This window comes from Oncorhynchus mykiss, chromosome 26, assembly GCF_057628025.1.
Source record: "Oncorhynchus mykiss isolate SJ-2025 chromosome 26, ASM5762802v1, whole genome shotgun sequence".
NCBI lineage: Eukaryota > Metazoa > Chordata > Actinopteri > Salmoniformes > Salmonidae > Oncorhynchus > Oncorhynchus mykiss.
The window spans coordinates 21,050,073-21,066,519 of NC_143047.1; positions in this window are offsets into that span (position 1 = coordinate 21,050,073).

Here is a 16,447-nt window from a genome sequence, read left to right on the forward strand (position 1 = left end):
GTTTAGAGGGGTCCGCTGTGGTGCCACTCCATAGAACTGTTTAGAGGGGTCCGCTGTGGTGCCACTCCATAGAACTCTTTAGAGGGGTCTACTGTGGTGCCACTCCATAGAACTGTTTAGAGGGGTCTACTGTGGTGTCACTCCATAGAACTGTTAGAGGGGCCTCTTGTGGTGCCACTCCATATAACTGTTTAGAGGGGCCTCTTGTGGTGCCACTCCATAAAACTGTTTAGAGGGGTCTACTGTGGTGCCACTCCATAGAACTGTTTAGAGGGGTCTACTGTGGTGTCACTCCATAGAACTGTTTAGAGGGGTCCGCTGTGGTGCCACTCCATAGAACTGTTTAGAGGGGTCCGCTGTGGTGCCACTCCATAGAACTGTTTAGAGGGGTCCGCTGTGGTGTCACTCCATAGAACTGTTTAGAGGGGTCCGCTGTGGTGTCACTCCATAGAACTGTTTAGAGGGGTCTACTGTGGTGTCACTCCATAGAACTGTTTAGAGGGGTCTACTGTGGTGTCACTCCATAGAACTGTTTAGAGGGGTCTACTGTGGTGCCACTCCATAGAACTGTTTAGAGGGGTCTACTGTGGTGTCACTCCATAGAACTGTTTAGAGGGGTCTACTGTGGTGTCACTCCATAGAACTGTTTAGAGGGGTCTACTGTGGTGTCACTCCATAGAACTGTTTAGAGGGGTCCGCTGTGGTGCCACTCCATAGAACTGTTTAGAGGGGTCTACTGTGGTGCCACTCCATAGAACTGTTTAGAGGGGTCTACTGTGGTGCCACTCCATAGAACTGTTTAGAGGGGTCCGCTGTGGTGCCACTCCATAGAACTGTTTAGAGGGGTCCGCTGTGGTGCCACTCCATAGAACTCTTTAGAGGGGTCTACTGTGGTGCCACTCCATAGAACTGTTTAGAGGGGTCTACTGTGGTGTCACTCCATAGAACTGTTTAGAGGGGCCTCTTGTGGTGCCACTCCATATAACTGTTTAGAGGGGCCTCTTGTGGTGCCACTCCATAAAACTGTTTAGAGGGGTCTACTGTGGTGCCACTCCATAGAACTGTTTAGAGGGGTCTACTGTGGTGTCACTCCATAGAACTGTTTAGAGGGGTCCGCTGTGGTGCCACTCCATAGAACTGTTTAGAGGGGTCCGCTGTGGTGCCACTCCATAGAACTGTTTAGAGGGGTCCGCTGTGGTGCCACTCCATAGAACTGTTTAGAGGGGTCCGCTGTGGTGTCACTCCATAGAACTGTTTAGAGGGGTCTACTGTGGTGTCACTCCATAGAACTGTTTAGAGGGGTCTACTGTGGTGTCACTCCATAGAACTGTTTAGAGGGGTCTACTGTGGTGCCACTCCATAGAACTGTTTAGAGGGGTCTACTGTGGTGTCACTCCATAGAACTGTTTAGAGGGGTCTACTGTGGTGTCACTCCATAGAACTGTTTAGAGGGGTCTACTGTGGTGTCACTCCATAGAACTGTTTAGAGGGGTCCGCTGTGGTGCCACTCCATAGAACTGTTTAGAGGGGTCTACTGTGGTGCCACTCCATAGAACTGTTTAGAGGGGTCTACTGTGGTGCCACTCCATAGAACTGTTTAGAGGGGTCCGCTGTGGTGCCACTCCATAGAACTGTTTAGAGGGGTCCGCTGTGGTGCCACTCCATAGAACTCTTTAGAGGGGTCTACTGTGGTGCCACTCCATAGAACTGTTTAGAGGGGTCTACTGTGGTGTCACTCCATAGAACTGTTTAGAGGGGCCTCTTGTGGTGCCACTCCATATAACTGTTTAGAGGGGCCTCTTGTGGTGCCACTCCATAAAACTGTTTAGAGGGGTCTACTGTGGTGCCACTCCATAGAACTGTTTAGAGGGGTCTACTGTGGTGTCACTCCATAGAACTGTTTAGAGGGGTCCGCTGTGGTGCCACTCCATAGAACTGTTTAGAGGGGTCCGCTGTGGTGCCACTCCATAGAACTGTTTAGAGGGGTCCGCTGTGGTGCCACTCCATAGAACTGTTTAGAGGGGTCCGCTGTGGTGTCACTCCATAGAACTGTTTAGAGGGGTCTACTGTGGTGTCACTCCATAGAACTGTTTAGAGGGGTCTACTGTGGTGTCACTCCATAGAACTGTTTAGAGGGGTCTACTGTGGTGCCACTCCATAGAACTGTTTAGAGGGGTCTACTGTGGTGTCACTCCATAGAACTGTTTAGAGGGGTCTACTGTGGTGTCACTCCATAGAACTGTTTAGAGGGGTCTACTGTGGTGTCACTCCATAGAACTGTTTAGAGGGGTCCGCTGTGGTGCCACTCCATAGAACTGTTTAGAGGGGTCTACTGTGGTGCCACTCCATAGAACTGTTTAGAGGGGTCTACTGTGGTGCCACTCCATAGAACTGTTTAGAGGGGTCCGCTGTGGTGCCACTCCATAGAACTGTTTAGAGGGGTCCGCTGTGGTGCCACTCCATAGAACTCTTTAGAGGGGTCTACTGTGGTGCCACTCCATAGAACTGTTTAGAGGGGTCTACTGTGGTGTCACTCCATAGAACTGTTTAGAGGGGCCTCTTGTGGTGCCACTCCATAGAACTGTTTAGAGGGGTCTACTGTGGTGCCACTCCATAGAACTGTTTAGAGGGGTCTACTGTGGTGCCACTCCATAGAACTGTTTAGAGGGGTCCGCTGTGGTGCCACTCCATAGAACTGTTTAGAGGGGTCCGCTGTGGTGCCACTCCATAGAACTCTTTAGAGGGGTCTACTGTGGTGCCACTCCATAGAACTGTTTAGAGGGGTCTACTGTGGTGTCACTCCATAGAACTGTTTAGAGGGGCCTCTTGTGGTGCCACTCCATATAACTGTTTAGAGGGGCCTCTTGTGGTGCCACTCCATAAAACTGTTTAGAGGGGTCTACTGTGGTGCCACTCCATAGAACTGTTTAGAGGGGTCTACTGTGGTGTCACTCCATAGAACTGTTTAGAGGGGTCCGCTGTGGTGCCACTCCATAGAACTGTTTAGAGGGGTCCGCTGTGGTGCCACTCCATAGAACTGTTTAGAGGGGTCCGCTGTGGTGCCACTCCATAGAACTGTTTAGAGGGGTCCGCTGTGGTGTCACTCCATAGAACTGTTTAGAGGGGTCTACTGTGGTGTCACTCCATAGAACTGTTTAGAGGGGTCTACTGTGGTGTCACTCCATAGAACTGTTTAGAGGGGTCTACTGTGGTGCCACTCCATAGAACTGTTTAGAGGGGTCTACTGTGGTGTCACTCCATAGAACTGTTTAGAGGGGTCTACTGTGGTGTCACTCCATAGAACTGTTTAGAGGGGTCTACTGTGGTGTCACTCCATAGAACTGTTTAGAGGGGTCCGCTGTGGTGCCACTCCATAGAACTGTTTAGAGGGGTCTACTGTGGTGCCACTCCATAGAACTGTTTAGAGGGGTCTACTGTGGTGCCACTCCATAGAACTGTTTAGAGGGGTCCGCTGTGGTGCCACTCCATAGAACTGTTTAGAGGGGTCCGCTGTGGTGCCACTCCATAGAACTCTTTAGAGGGGTCTACTGTGGTGTCACTCCATAGAACTGTTTAGAGGGGCCTCTTGTGGTGCCACTCCATATAACTGTTTAGAGGGGCCTCTTGTGGTGCCACTCCATAAAACTGTTTAGAGGGGTCTACTGTGGTGCCACTCCATAGAACTGTTTAGAGGGGTCTACTGTGGTGTCACTCCATAGAACTGTTTAGAGGGGTCCGCTGTGGTGCCACTCCATAGAACTGTTTAGAGGGGTCCGCTGTGGTGCCACTCCATAGAACTGTTTAGAGGGGTCCGCTGTGGTGCCACTCCATAGAACTGTTTAGAGGGGTCCGCTGTGGTGTCACTCCATAGAACTGTTTAGAGGGGTCTACTGTGGTGTCACTCCATAGAACTGTTTAGAGGGGTCTACTGTGGTGTCACTCCATAGAACTGTTTAGAGGGGTCTACTGTGGTGCCACTCCATAGAACTGTTTAGAGGGGTCTACTGTGGTGTCACTCCATAGAACTGTTTAGAGGGGTCCGCTGTGGTGCCACTCCATAGAACTGTTTAGAGGGGTCTACTGTGGTGTCACTCCATAGAACTGTTTAGAGGGGTCCGCTGTGGTGCCACTCCATAGAACTGTTTAGAGGGGTCCGCTGTGGTGCCACTCCATAGAACTGTTTAGAGGGGTCTACTGTGGTGTCACTCCATAGAACTGTTTAGAGGGGTCCGCTGTGGTGCCACTCCATAGAACTGTTTAGAGGGGTCCGCTGTGGTGCCACTCCATAGAACTGTTTAGAGGGGTCCGCTGTGGTGCCACTCCATAGAACTGTTTAGAGGGGTCCGCTGTGGTGTCACTCCATAGAACTGTTTAGAGGGGTCTACTGTGGTGTCACTCCATAGAACTGTTTAGAGGGGTCTACTGTGGTGTCACTCCATAGAACTGTTTAGAGGGGCCTCTTGTGGTGCCACTCCATAGAACTGTTTAGAGGGGTCTACTGTGGTGTCACTCCATAGAACTGTTTAGAGGGGTCTACTGTGGTGTCACTCCATAGAACTGTTTAGAGGGGTCTACTGTGGTGTCACTCCATAGAACTGTTTAGAGGGGTCCGCTGTGGTGCCACTCCATAGAACTGTTTAGAGGGGTCTACTGTGGTGCCACTCCATAGAACTGTTTAGAGGGGTCTACTGTGGTGCCACTCCATAGAACTGTTTAGAGGGGTCCGCTGTGGTGCCACTCCATAGAACTGTTTAGAGGGGTCCGCTGTGGTGCCACTCCATAGAACTCTTTAGAGGGGTCTACTGTGGTGCCACTCCATAGAACTGTTTAGAGGGGTCTACTGTGGTGTCACTCCATAGAACTGTTTAGAGGGGCCTCTTGTGGTGCCACTCCATATAACTGTTTAGAGGGGCCTCTTGTGGTGCCACTCCATAAAACTGTTTAGAGGGGTCTACTGTGGTGCCACTCCATAGAACTGTTTAGAGGGGTCTACTGTGGTGTCACTCCATAGAACTGTTTAGAGGGGTCCGCTGTGGTGCCACTCCATAGAACTGTTTAGAGGGGTCCGCTGTGGTGCCACTCCATAGAACTGTTTAGAGGGGTCCGCTGTGGTGCCACTCCATAGAACTGTTTAGAGGGGTCCGCTGTGGTGTCACTCCATAGAACTGTTTAGAGGGGTCTACTGTGGTGTCACTCCATAGAACTGTTTAGAGGGGTCTACTGTGGTGTCACTCCATAGAACTGTTTAGAGGGGTCTACTGTGGTGCCACTCCATAGAACTGTTTAGAGGGGTCTACTGTGGTGTCACTCCATAGAACTGTTTAGAGGGGTCTACTGTGGTGTCACTCCATAGAACTGTTTAGAGGGGTCTACTGTGGTGTCACTCCATAGAACTGTTTAGAGGGGTCCGCTGTGGTGCCACTCCATAGAACTGTTTAGAGGGGTCTACTGTGGTGCCGCTCCATAGAACTGTTTAGAGGGGTCTACTGTGGTGCCACTCCATAGAACTGTTTAGAGGGGTCCGCTGTGGTGCCACTCCATAGAACTGTTTAGAGGGGTCCGCTGTGGTGCCACTCCATAGAACTCTTTAGAGGGGTCTACTGTGGTGCCACTCCATAGAACTGTTTAGAGGGGCCTCTTGTGGTGCCACTCCATAGAACTGTTTAGAGGGGCCTCCTGTGGTGCCACTCCATATAACTGTTGAGGGGCCTCCTGTGGTGCCACTCTTAATTATGCAGTAAAGGCAGAAGGTTCTATAGGTCTCTCCAGTATCTTAGAAAAGGTTTCAGAAATTGATATCCAGAAATCTGTCCATTTCGGCCATGTCCAAAACGTGTGTAATAAAGTATCAGGAGCCTGCTTACATTGGTCACAAGTGGGATCTATTTCTGGTCTAATCTTGGATCATTTTGACCAATGGGGTTGGCTAAGATTGTTGACAGCATGTGAACTATACTTCATCTCCAATGTTTATTGAAAACATAAATACCTTGTTGTCTCTCAAATACATCTTTACAGTTGTTGCCATAATGGCAAAGATGTGGCAACAGGCAAAACGGCTAAAAAACAAGACATGGTATCAAGAACAAGTTAAAACTAGCTGAAACGAGACACCTACGATTCCCCACAAGGCAGCTTATTGTCATTATTGCTAGCTATCAGGCAACAACACATGGACTTCTGCCCCATTGAAGCGTGCACATCGTTTTCGTGACGTTGTCAGCTAATAACAACACAGGGTGAGATCCAGATGCAGACACAGGAGGCAGATGGTTAGAGTCTCTGATATTTATTGAAATACAAGGGGCAGGCAATTGCCAGATCGGGGACAGGCAGAAGTTCATAAACCAGGTCAGAGTCTGAAAGGTACAGTGGGGCAGGCAGGTTCGAGGTCAAGGCAGGCTGAATGATCAGGCAGCCGGGCTCAGTGTCAGAGCAGGCTGAATGATCAGGCAGCCGGACTGTTTTGTGTTGGGGTTTGTGGGTGGTTGTTTCCTGTCTTTGTGTTCTCTGCACCAGATAGGACTGTTTTGTGTTGGGGTTTGTGGGTGGTTGTTTCCTGTCTTTGTGTTTTCTGCACCAGATAGGACTGTTTTGTGTTGGGGTTTGTGGGTGGTTGTTTCCTGTCTTTGTGTTCTCTGCACCAGATAGAACTGTTTTGTGTTGGGGTTTGTGGGTGGTTGTTTCCTGTCTTTGTGTTCTCTGCACCAGATAGGACTGTTTTGTGTTGGGGTTTGTGGGTGGTTGTTTCCTGTCTTTGTGTTCTCTGCACCAGATAGGACTGTTTCCTGTCTTTGTGTTCTCTGCACCAGATAGGACTGTTTTGTGTTGGGGTTTGTGGGTGGTTGTTTCCTGTCTTTGTGTTCTCTGCACCAGATAGGACTGTTTTGTGTTGGGGTTTGTGGGTGGTTGTTTCCTGTCTTTGTGTTCTCTGCACCAGATAGGACTGTTTTGTGTTGGGGTTTGTGGGTGGTTGTTTCCTGTCTTTGTGTTCTCTGCACCAGATAGGACTGTTTTGTGTTGGGGTTTGTGGGTGGTTGTTTCCTTTCTTTGTGTTCTCTGCACCAGATAGGACTGTTTCCTGTCTTTGTGTTCTCTGCACCAGATAGGACTGTTTTGTGTTGGGGTTTGTGGGTGGTTGTTTCCTGTCTTTGTGTTCTCTGCACCAGATAGGACTGTTTTGTGTTGGGGTTTGTGGGTGGTTGTTTCCTGTCTTTGTGTTCTCTGCACCAGATAGGACTGTTTTGTGTTGGGGTTTGTGGGTGGTTGTTTCCTGTCTTTGTGTTCTCTGCACCAGATAGGACTGTTTTGTGTTGGGGTTTGTGGGTGGTTGTTTCCTGTCTTTGTGTTCTCTGCACCAGATAGGACTGTTTCCTGTCTTTGTGTTCTCTGCACCAGATAGGACTGTTTTGTGTTGGGGTTTGTGGGTGGTTGTTTCCTGTCTTTGTGTTCTCTGCACCAGATAGGACTGTTTTGTGTTGGGGTTTGTGGGTGGTTGTTTCCTGTCTTTGTGTTCTCTGCACCAGATAGGACTGTTTTGTGTTGGGGTTTGTGGGTGGTTGTTTCCTGTCTTTGTGTTCTCTGCACCAGATAGGACTGTTTTGTGTTGGGGTTTGTGGGTGGTTGTTTCCTGTCTTTGTGTTCTCTGCACCAGATAGGACTGTTTTCGGGTTTTGCCACGTTTGTTGTTTTGTAATTGTGTTCATGTTTAGTTTCTCTTATTAAAAACCATGACCTCTAACCACGCTGCATTTTGGTCCTCCTCTCATTTGACGGAAGAAATCCGTTACAACAGGTATAAATACGTGTGTGTCTGTCAAAACCTCTTTTCCAAAAGTGAACATGAGATGACTGTTGGGAAGGCTATACAGTATGCCTCTCCCTCTTAGATGCTTCCCTCCACCTATTACGAAAGGAGCACAATATGTAGATAACTTCATTCTTCAGAGGTATAAGAGGCCACATCCTATTCTGGGCTTCATAAAGAGGAACCTTCAACAGCTCATACACAGATCTTCTGCCTCAAAGGACCACTCCGTGAAGCATGAATAACAAAGGAATATAAAGACAGTGGAGTGATCAGAAGACGATTAGAGGGTCAGACTTTGTTTCAGGTTTTATTGTATATTTACGTATTTGTCTAAATTGACAGGATTGACTATCAGGAACAGGGAATATAGGCCTATATGACAACTTAGCAGCGTAAATATACACAACACAAAGTCTTTTTTTTTTGTGTAATTCTACTGACACTAAAGGACAAGGGTGGGGATTCAGTACAAGGCTCAAGTGTAAATTGCCTTTAAATGACCTTTACTGTACATGATCAACTCAACTACATTGCTATGCAATCGGGAAAATGCAATATGTAACAACATGTTAATAAAATGATAATGTTACTACAGAGGCATAAGTGTTAATGGTCATAATAACAAAACTAAATACAATATAAGACTAAGTATCTAAGGGAATATCCAAACACTGCCTTGTTGAATCGACTACAGCCAAGGTAACAAAATAATGTATTCTGAGGAAAATATCCCTTTAAAACTGGTGTGATGTGTATGTTTGAAACAAGAAGACACATTTTTTGTACTTACAGTCCTAGTTATCCAAAATGTGCTCACAACAATACTTCCTCATGTTGTAAAGTAAATAAGGAACAGGGCCAGTGATGCAGGTGTTGTCTTGCGAACATATCCGAAAAGGAAGATGGGTCTCTAATGAAATATTCAACATGGTGGAGGAATGTTGGTGACCTGCAACACAACACAAGTCCCACAGGGAAACTACTGGGGTAGATTGCTGAGAACATCAACAGATAATATCTTTTTTAGCTAGGTTAAATCATATCTCCATCTTTAGAGGCATTAGGAAAACCCTTAATATGAATCATTTAGTTTCACTAAGAAACAAGGAAATAGTGAATGCGTTGATTGATGTCTTCATCAAATGTAGCTATTCTAAGCTCTAGTATAATCTCTATCAACATTCAAGTGTCAATTAAGTATGATTGGATTTATAAAATGTCAATAGCCAGTAATCAAATGAGAATCCATTCTTGGTAACAGGAAAGTGCTAAAAAAAAGTATTGCTATTTACAATTATTTAGCAAATTAAGAAGAAGATTTATGAAATGGAGATGTATTGCACATATCATTTGATTTGACACAGATCCTTTCCTCATCTGAGTCTTGTATTGTGCTTTCATACAGTAGGTCCGTCCGAGACATCATGGAGGGTAACAACAGTAGGTCTGTCTGAGTCATCATGGAGGGTAACAACAGTAGGTCTGTCTGAGACATCATGGAGGGTAACAACAGTAGGACTGTCTGAGACATCATGGAGGGTAATAACAGTAGGTCTGTCCGAGACATCATGGAGGGTAACAACAGTAGGTCTGTCTGAGACATCATGGAGGGTAATAACAGTAGGACTGTCTGAGACATCATGGAGGGTAACAACAGTAGGTCTTTCTGAGACATCATGGAGGGTATTAACAGTAGGACTGTCTGATACATCATGGAGGGTAATAACAGTAGGTCTGTCTGAGACATCATGGAGGGTAACAACAGTAGGTCTGTCCGAGACATCATGGAGGGTAACAACAGTAGGTCTGTCCGAGACATCATGGAGGGTAACAACAGTAGGTCTGTCTGAGACATCATGGAGGGTATTAACAGTAGGTCTGTCCGAGTCATCATGGAGGGTAACAACAGTAGGTCTGTCTGAGACATCATGGAGGGTAATAACAGTAGGACTGTCTGAGACATCATGGAGAGTCACAAAAGTAGGTCTGTCTGAGACATCATGGAGAGTAACAACAGTAGGTCTGTCCGAGTCATCATGGAGGGTAACAACAGTAGGTCTGTCTGAGACATCATGGAGGGTATTAACAGTAAGTCTGTCCGAGTCATCATGGAGGGTAACAACAGTAGGTCTGTCTGAGACATCATGGAGGGTAACAACAGTAGGTCTGTCTGAGACATCATGGAGGGTAACAACAGTAGGTCTGTCTGAGACATCATGGAGGGTAACAACAGTAGGTCTGTCCGAGACATCATGGAGGGTAACAACAGTAGGTCTGTCTGAGACATCATGGAGGGTAACAACAGTAGGTCTGTCTGAGACATCATGGAGGGTAATAACAGTAGGTCTGTCTGAGACATCATGGAGGGTAACAACAGTAGGTCTGTCTGAGACATCATGGAGGGTAACAACAGTAGGTCTGTCTGAGACATCATGGAGGGTAACAACAGTAGGTCTGTCCGAGACATCATGGAGGGTAACAACAGTAGGTCTGTCTGAGACATCATGGAGGGTAATAACAGTAGGTCTGTCTGAGACATCATGGAGGGTAATAACAGACAACAGAGACAAAGATCATGAGAAAGATCAGAAGAAAGACCCCAGCTCCCTGCTCCTCAATGTTCTCCTGCTGTTTGGGGACCACGCTCCTCAATGTTCTCCTGCTGTTTGGGGACCACGCTCCTCAATGTTCTCCTGCTGTTTGGGGACCACGCTCCTCAATGTTCTCCTGCTGTTTGGGGACCACGCTCCTAAAAGTTCTCCTGCTGTTTGGGGACCACGCTCCTCAATGTTCTCCTGCTGTTTGGGGACCACGCTCCTCAATGTTCTCCTGCTGTTTGGGGACCACGCTCGTCAAAGTTTTCCTGCTGTTTGGGGATCACGCTCCTCAATGTTCTCCTGCTGTTTGGGGACCACGCTCCTAAAAGTTCTCCTGCTGTTTGGGGACCACGCTCCTCAATGTTCTCCTGCTGTTTGGGGACCACGCTCCTCAATGTTCTCCTGCTGTTTGGGGACCACGCTCCTAAAAGTTCTCCTGCTGTTTGGGGACCACGCTCCTAAAAGTTCTCCTGCTGTTTGGGGACTTCGCTCCTCAATGTTCTCCTGCTGTTTGGGGACCACGCTCGTCAAAGTTCTCCTGCTGTCTGGGGACCACGCTCCTCAATGTTCTCCTGCTGTTTGGGGACCACGCTCCTAAAAGTTCTCCTGCTGTTTGTGGACCACGCTCCTAAAAGTTATCCTGCTGTTTGGTGACCACGCTCCTCAATGTTCTCCTGCTGTTTGGGGACCACGCTCCTAAAAGTTCTCCTGCTGTTTGGGGACCACGCTCCTCAATGTTCTCCTGCTGTTTGGGGACCACGCTCCTAAAAGTTCTCCTGCTGTTTGGGGACCACGCTCCTCAATGTTCTCCTGCTGTTTGGGGACCACGCTCCTCAATGTTCTCCTGCTGTTTGGGGACCACGCTCTTCAATGTTCTCCTGCTGTTTGGGGACCACGCTCCTAAAAGTTCTCCTGCTGTTTGGGGACCACGCTCCTCAATGTTCTCCTGCTGTTTGGGGACCACGCTCCTCAATGTTCTCCTGCTGTTTGGGGACCACGCTCCTAAAAGTTCTCCTGCTGTTTGGGGACCACGCTCCTCAATGTTCTCCTGCTGTTTGGGGACCACGCTCCTCAATGTTCTCCTGCTGTTTGGGGACCACGCTCCTCAATGTTCTCCTGCTGTTTGGGGACCACGCTCCTAAAAGTTCTCCTGCTGTTTGGGGACCACGCTCCTCAATGTTCTCCTGCTGTTTGGGGACCACGCTCCTAAAAGTTCTCCTGCTGTTTGGGGACCACGCTCCTAAAAGTTATCCTGCTGTTTGGGGAAGGCGTCTGATGAATCTGTAGAAGTCCCAGTTTGTAAAGTACCACCAAGTGAGAAGAGGATGGTTTATCACTACACATTCAATCTAAGTCTCTCTACCTCCCTCCCCAAGTCTCTGAATAGCCTGTTTCTCCCCTCAGACTCTACTGTGAAGCCGCCCACCAGACAATCTCATGTCAACAACCCAGAAACCAGCGACCACATAATACAGTAGGGAGATTGGGGATAGTGGGGACACCATTCGGTGAAAATTATTAATGTAGGGAGTTTTGGAGGAAAACAAAGTAACTAGTCCTATTACTGGTAGTTATGTTAAAAAAAGCATGATTTATTCATGTTTTGTTCTGCAGTTTGGAGAATACTGAGCTGCAAGGTTTGCCCCCTGGTGCCAAGAGGTCAAACAACACCCCACAGCCAGGGCCCTCTAGTAGGAAGAGGGAAAGGGGAGGGGTGGAAGACAAGATGAAAGGAACGAGCTCAACCAGGGTTCTAGTCAGGTGAGCCAACAACAGTGTCATTGTAGTAGAACAACATCTGGGCTCAAATCTATGAATTACAGTGAGAGGTCAATGAGCTTCAGCTTAAATATATCCTCTCCAAGGGATACTGCAAATTTCTAACAGTGACCTTTAACCAAAAGTACTTTCATTTCCTAACCTTACATGCTTTGTGTTTGTTGTTTCTCCTGATAAACCCAGAAGCAGACCCAGGATCAAAATATCAAGTTCCTGATCAATGTGCCCATGTAGGTCCCACTACCTGACAACAACCGACCACTGGACCAAATCGAGTCACAGTGTAACGGCCGTTGTTGGTGGAAGAAGGTGAGGACCAAGGTGCAGCGTGGTATGTGTCCATATTTATTAAAATGAACATGGAAATAACAAAGAGAAACGACCGAAAACAGTTCTGGCTGGTGCAGACACACAACAGAAAACAATCACTCACGAAACACAATAGAAAACAGGCTCCCTAAATATGGTTCTCAATCAGGGACAACGATTGACAGCTGCCTCTGATTGAGAACCATACCAGGCCAAACACAGAAATAGCAAATCATAGAAAAACTAACATAGACAACCCACCCAACTCACTCCCTGACCATACTAAAACAAAGACATAACGAAAGAACTAAGGTCAGAACGTGACACACAGGTTCAAAGGTTACTGACGTTGTTGGAGGATACAGGCTTTAAGGAGGAAGATAAGGAGCTCCTGAAAGACGTGGCCATCATCATTGGCCTCAATGGCAAAGATGTTCCTGAGCTCACGAAGCTGCTGTTTCAACTGGTAGAATAAGAGAAAAAAACAACCCTGAGGTTTCAAAATATTTAATTTACCTGGGGACCCAATGGTAACATTAAACATGACCCAATACCTGACCTTAAAAAAATATATAAAAAAATACCACATACAGATATCAGAGAATATCTAAAAAAATCATGCAGAAACTAAAAAGCTTGTTAGAGAGTTGAAAGGAGAGGATACTGACGATCTGATCTGTTTCAGTTTTATTGACGCTGATACTGTAAGCTTCAACCAAGTGTACAGCTCTTATTCAGAGATGGTCAGACAGCACTCTAATACTCACAGTGATGTCAACAGACTATGAGTTTCCGGAGGGGGATTTCAAGAGGCCAAGCCAGGTTGACAACGGCATTCAAAATGAGACAGCAAAATACTTCAGTCTAGGCACATACCATCCAGAGCCCAACTTCTGTGTTTTACTTCTGGATGGGGAGGAAACACTAACAGAGAGTTTTCTTGGAAAAGGCAAAACAATGGAGTCACCAACATGGATCAGGAGCGTTAAGCAACGTATACAATTCTACAGCAGTCTTTCCCATAATTACCTCTGTTCCAGCAAGGTGTAAAATAAATAAGGATGGCCTGACAACTGCCCAATCACATTATGATCCTAGAGTTTGGGCAACAAGTATATACATACATTGTGAGATAAAGAGTCAACTAACAGGCCAAGGACATTCTGGTAAATTAAGAAAACTCTTGATGGAACTGTTGACTTGTCCAGAAGTTGAATTTGAGAACAACTGTACAAAACCTCCTGTGAAAAATGATGAGGCATTTAAGAGCATGTGTAATGCAGCTTGTGGGGTCAGACAATTCAGACAGGAAGTGAGAGAGGCTGAGAAACAAAAGGATGAGAGCAGGCAGGCAAAACAATCAGAGATGTAACACATATGTACTAATGGAAGCTCTAAAGCCTAGACGTATGTTGATATAAAAATCTCTAGCCTTACTTTTGTTACGACTTTTATTTTACTGTAATGTTGAGGCACCGTTATTGTTTACACCCTGGGGACTTTTATTTTGAAAGCGATAGTATTCCCAGAGGCACCTTTGAGAGAGTGTGGAGAAAAAGACACAGAGTGGATGTTGATGACTGCGTGGCTGTATGTCTTGGTCCAGAGTAATTCAACTACACGTAACAGTTTTCCTTTGTAGCCCGTGTGTTATTTTTACTGCCAATCCACAAGTCCTCTGTTGGAGGTAGTGTTTAATACCTACAAGTAGAAATAAGAGTTATACAAATCTATCCAATCCACAAGTCCTCTGTTGGAGGTAGTGTTTAATACCTACAAGTAGAAATAAGAGTTATACAAATCTATCCAATCCACAAGTCCTCTGTTGGAGGTAGTGTTTAATACCTACAAGTAGAAATAAGAGTTATACAAATCTATCCAATCCACAAGTCCTCTGTTGGAGGTAGTGTTTAATACCTACAAGCAGAAATAAGAGTTATACAAATCTATCCAATCCACAAGTCCTCTGTTGGAGGTAGTGTTTAATACCTACAAGTAGAAATAAGAGTTATACAAATCTATCCAATCCACAAGTCCTCTGTTGGAGGTAGTGTTTAATACCTACAAGTAGAAATAAGAGTTATACAAATCTATCCAATCCACAAGTCCTCTGTTGGAGGTAGTGTTTAATACCTACAAGTAGAAATAAGAGTTATACAAATCTATCCAATCCACAAGTCCTCTGTTGGAGGTAGTGTTTAATACCTACAAGTAGAAATAAGAGTTATACAAATCTATCCAATCCACAAGTCCTCTGTTGGAGGTAGTGTTTAATACCTACAAGTAGAAATAAGAGTTATACAAATCTATCCAATCCACAAGTCCTCTGTTGGAGGCAGTGTTTAATACCTACAAGTAGAAATAAGAGTTATACAAATCTATCCAATCCACAAGTCCTCTGTTGGAGGTAGTGTTTAATACCTACAAGTAGAAATAAGGGTTATACAAATCTATCCAATCCACAAGTCCTCTGTTGGAGGTAGTGTTTAATACCTACAAGTAGAAATAAGAGTTATACAAATCTATCCAATCCACAAGTCCTCTGTTGGAGGTAGTGTTTAATACCTACAAGTAGAAATAAGAGTTATACAAATCTATCCAATCCACAAGTCCTCTGTTGGAGGTAGTGTTTAATACCTACAAGTAGAAATAAGAGTTATACAAATCTATCCAAACAAGACAAACTCAAATGTTGCTAAATGACCTTATGACTGGATGAATCTCTAGTCATACACAACTATGGGTGCAACCATTTGTGCCAGAATTCTCACCAGACATCAGCTTTTATGGTGTAGAGGTGAGGAGTGACACACAGTATGAACCCATTAGGATTGAGGAGTATAATAAGTTAGCCAGGACACCAGGGTTACATCACTTACTGTTACAATAAGTACCATGGAATCTTTAATGACCACAGTCAGGACACCAGGGTTACATCACTTACTGTTACAATAAGTACCATGGAATCTTTAATGACCACAGTCAGGACACCAGGGTTACATCACTTACTGTTACAATAAGTACCATGGAATCTTTAATGACCACAGTCAGGACACCAGGGTTACATCACTTACTGTTACAATAAGTACCATGGAATCTTTAATGACCACAGTCAGGACACCAGGGTTACATCACTTACTGTTACAATAAGTACCATGGAATCTTTAATGACCACAGTCAGGACACCAGGGTTACATCACTTACTGTTACAATAAGTACCATGGAATCTTTAATGACCACAGTCAGGACACCAGGGTTACATCACTTACTGTTACAATAAGTACCATGGAATCTTTAATGACCACAGTCAGGACATCCGTTAAACATCCTATGTGAAAGGCTGCACCTTACGCAGGGCAATGTCCCTGTCAGTGCTCCTGGGCATTGGGAACTTCTTAGACCAGAGGGAAGAGTGCACCCTACTGGTCCTCCAACACACCACTTCCAGCCTACTGTGTACATATTTGTTGTGTCCAATATATAAGGGCTCCATTCAATCCCTAGCGCTAAAGATATAGTGCGATTGAAATGTAAAGGTCATTTCCGATTGAGTGGATATATTTAGCGTTTACCGTTAATGCAGTCTCCGCAAACATGGGAACATTGTTTTTCATTGAAATCACTGTGTTTTCCATTTGTTGTGAACCTTTTAGTTTGAATCATAATTAATATTAACAAAGAGTTATTGATATAATACAGTGACATGTAGCGTGAATGGAAACCACCTTTTAGTTTGCAATAATCATAATGCCAGGCCAGAACTAACCATTTTATAAAAGGGTATATAAAGCCATGCTATTTAATGGTAAGATTCGTCCTTCCCGAGTCCTATACTAACAGTTGTGGTTAAGTACTGTACAATCTACACTGTCATTTTATAACTAGGCCATGCATATTCTAACCATCACATATTATGTCCAGTAATCACAGATAATTAACTTTTGACATAAGA